Here is a 3732-nt window from a genome sequence, read left to right on the forward strand (position 1 = left end):
CTAACCCTAACCCTAACCCTAACCCTAACCCAACCCTAACTCTATCATTAACCATAACCCTAACACTAAACCTAACACTAAACCTAACCCTAACCATAACAGTAACCCTAAGTCTAACCCTAATCCTAAACCTAACAATAACCCTAACCCTAATCCTCATGCTAACCCAAAACCTAACCCCAAACCTAACACTAACCCTTACCCTAAATGTAATACTAACCCTAAACCTAAATATAACACTAACCCAAACACTAATTTTAAACCTAACCCTAACCCTAACACTAACCCTAACCTAACCCTAACCCTAAACCTAAACCTAACACTAACACTAAACCTAAGCCTAAACCTAACCCTAACACTAAACCTAACACTAATCCTAACCGTAACCCTAACTCTAACACAAACTCTAATTTTAAACTTAAACCTAACCCTAACACTAACCCTAACACTAACCCTAAGGCTAACCCTAAACCTAACACTAACCCTAACCCTCACCCTAACTGTAATTCTAAACCAAACACTAACCCTTACCCTAAACCTAACACTAACCCTAAACCTAATTATAACCCTAACCCAAACACTAATGTTAAACCTAACTTTAACCCTAACACTAACCCTAACCTAACCCTAACCGTAAACATAAACCTAACACTAAACCTATCCCTAAACCTAACATGAACCCTAACCATAACCCTAACCCTACCCTAACCCTAAACCTAACCTAAACCTAATCCTAACACTAACCTGAACCCTAACACTAACCCATAACCATAACCTTAACCATAAACCTAAACATAACACTAACACAAATCCTAACCCTCACTCTATCACTAACCCTAAGCCTAACACTAAACCTACCTCTAACCCTAACCCAAACAGAAACCCTAACCCAAACCATAACCATAACCCTAACGTAAACCTAATGCTAAACTGTACCTAATGCTACCCTAATCCTAAACCTAACACTAATCATAACCCTAATACAAACCATAAATCTAACCATACCACTAAGGCAAACCCTCACCGAAAGACTATCCCTAAACCTAACAGTAACCCTAAAACCAAACCTATTCCTAATTCTAACAGAAATCCTAAACCTAACCCTAACTTTAACCCTAAAACTATACCTAACTCTAATTCAACCCTATCCCTAATACTAATGCTAATCCTCCTCCTAACAATAACCATAACCCTAATACTAAACCTAACACTCACCCTAGCCCTAACCCTAAACCTAACACTCACCCCAGCCCTAACTCTAAACCTAACACTAATCCTAGCCCTAACACTAACACTAAGCCTAAACCTAAGTATAACCCAACCAAAACACTAACGATAACCCTAAACCTAAACCTAACACTAACACAAACCCTAATCCTAAGGAAACTCTAAACCTAAACTTAACACTAACCCTAACCCTAAACCTAACACGGACCCTAACCCTAACCCTAACACTAACCTAACTCTAACCCTAACACTAATTTTAACCCTAACCCTAACCCTAACCTACCCTAATCTAACCCTAACTCTAACCCTAATCCTAACAGTAACTGTAACCCTAAACATAACCCTAACCATAACCCTACAACAAACACTAACCCTAACTGTACAAATAACCTTAACCCTAACACTAACACTAATTCTAACCCTAATTTTACACTAACACTATTTATAGCCATAACCCTAAACCTAACCCTTAATCTTAACCTAACGTTAGCCCTAGCACTAAATTTAACCTTAACCCTAACTCTAAACCTAACCCTAACCCACACTGTAACACAAACCGTAACTGTAAAATAACCCTAACCTTAAGTAAACTCAACCCTAACCCTAACCCAGCACTAACACTAAACCTAAACCTAACCCTATCACTAAACTTAACCCTAATTCTAACCCTAACATTAACCCTACCCTAAACCTAACCCTAACCGTAATACTTACCCTAACTCTAATCCTAAACCTATGACTAACACTAATCCTTATCCTAACCTTAACTCTGTCACGTACTCTAACTGAAACCATAACACCAACCCTAACACTATCCCTAACCCTAACCCTATCAGTATCCCTAGCCCTAAAACTATGCCTAACACTAACCTGAACCCTAACCCTAACTCTAACAAGAACTCTAATCCTAAACCTAACACTAACCATAACACTAACCCTAAACCAAACCTTAACCTAACCCTAACACTAACCCTAAACCTAACCCCATTCCTAACAGTAACACTAACACTAACTCTAACCCTAACCCTAACACAAACCCTAACCTAAAACATAACCCTGACCCTAATATAACCCAAGCCCTAACCCTTAACTAACCCTAACACTAAACCTTACACCAACCCTAACTCTGAACCTAACAATAACCCTAACACAAACCCAAACTCTAACTCTAACCCTAATGCGAAACCTCACCCTAACACTAACACTAAAGCTAACCCTAACCCTAACATTAACCCTAACCCTAACCCTAACACTATTCCTAACACTAACTCTAACACAAACCATAACACTAACACTAATCCTAACCCTAAACCTAATCCTAACCATAACCCTAATGATTACACTACCCCTAACCATAACCCTAACACACATCCATTCCCTAACCCTAACACTAACCCTAAATCTAACCCTAACCCTAAGAGTAACCCTAACCCTAACACTAAACTCAAGCCTTACCTTAACCATAACACTAACCCTAACATTAACCCAAATCCTTACCTAACACTAAATCTAAACCTAATTGTAACAGTAACCCAACCCTAAAACTAACACTAACCCTAAAGCCAACCATAACCCTCTCATTAACCCTAACCCTAACACTAACCCTAAACATAAACCTAACCCAAACCCTAACACTAATCCTAACCCTAACTAAAACCCTAACCTTAAAACTAACCATAACACTACCCGTAACCCTAAACTAACACTAAACCTAACTCTAAACCTAATTCTAAACATAAATATAACCCTAACCCTAAACTTAACACAAAACCTATTCATAACACTAACCCTAACACTAAACCTAACCTTAACCCCATCCATAATTCTAAACCTAACAATAACCCAACCCCTAAACCTAACCCTAACCCTTACCGTAATACTAACCCTAAACTAGTGTTACATAGCCGTAACACTAAACCTAAAACTAACTAAAAACAGAACCCTAACACTAAACCTAACACTAAACCTAACTGTAAACTTATCCTTAAACGTAACCCTAACCCTAACACTAACACTAACAATGACACTAACCCAAACCATAACCCTAACACTAAACCTAACCCCAACCCTAAACTTATCACTAAGGATAACCCTAAACCTAACACTAAACCTAACACTAACCCTAACGCTAACTGTAACCCTAATCCTAACAGTAACCCTAACCCTAACTCTAACTCTAACCCTAACTCTAACACAATCCCTAACCCTGACCGTAACCCTAACACACACCATAACTTGAACCCTAACACTAACCCTAACACTAACCTTAAGCATACACCTAATTCTAAAACGAACCCTAACTCTAACCCTAACCCTAACACTAACCCTAAACCTACCCCTAATCCTAACACTTACCCTAATACTAAACCTAACCCTAATCCACAACCTAACCCTAACCCTAAACCTAACACAAACCCTAACCTTAACCTAACCCTATCACTAACACTAGCCCTAACTCTAACCCTAACCCTAACACTAACCATAACATAAACCCTAACCCTAACA

Source organism: Marmota marmota, unplaced genomic scaffold, assembly GCF_001458135.2.
Source record: "Marmota marmota marmota unplaced genomic scaffold, marMar, whole genome shotgun sequence".
In the NCBI taxonomy this organism is placed as follows: domain Eukaryota; kingdom Metazoa; phylum Chordata; class Mammalia; order Rodentia; family Sciuridae; genus Marmota; species Marmota marmota.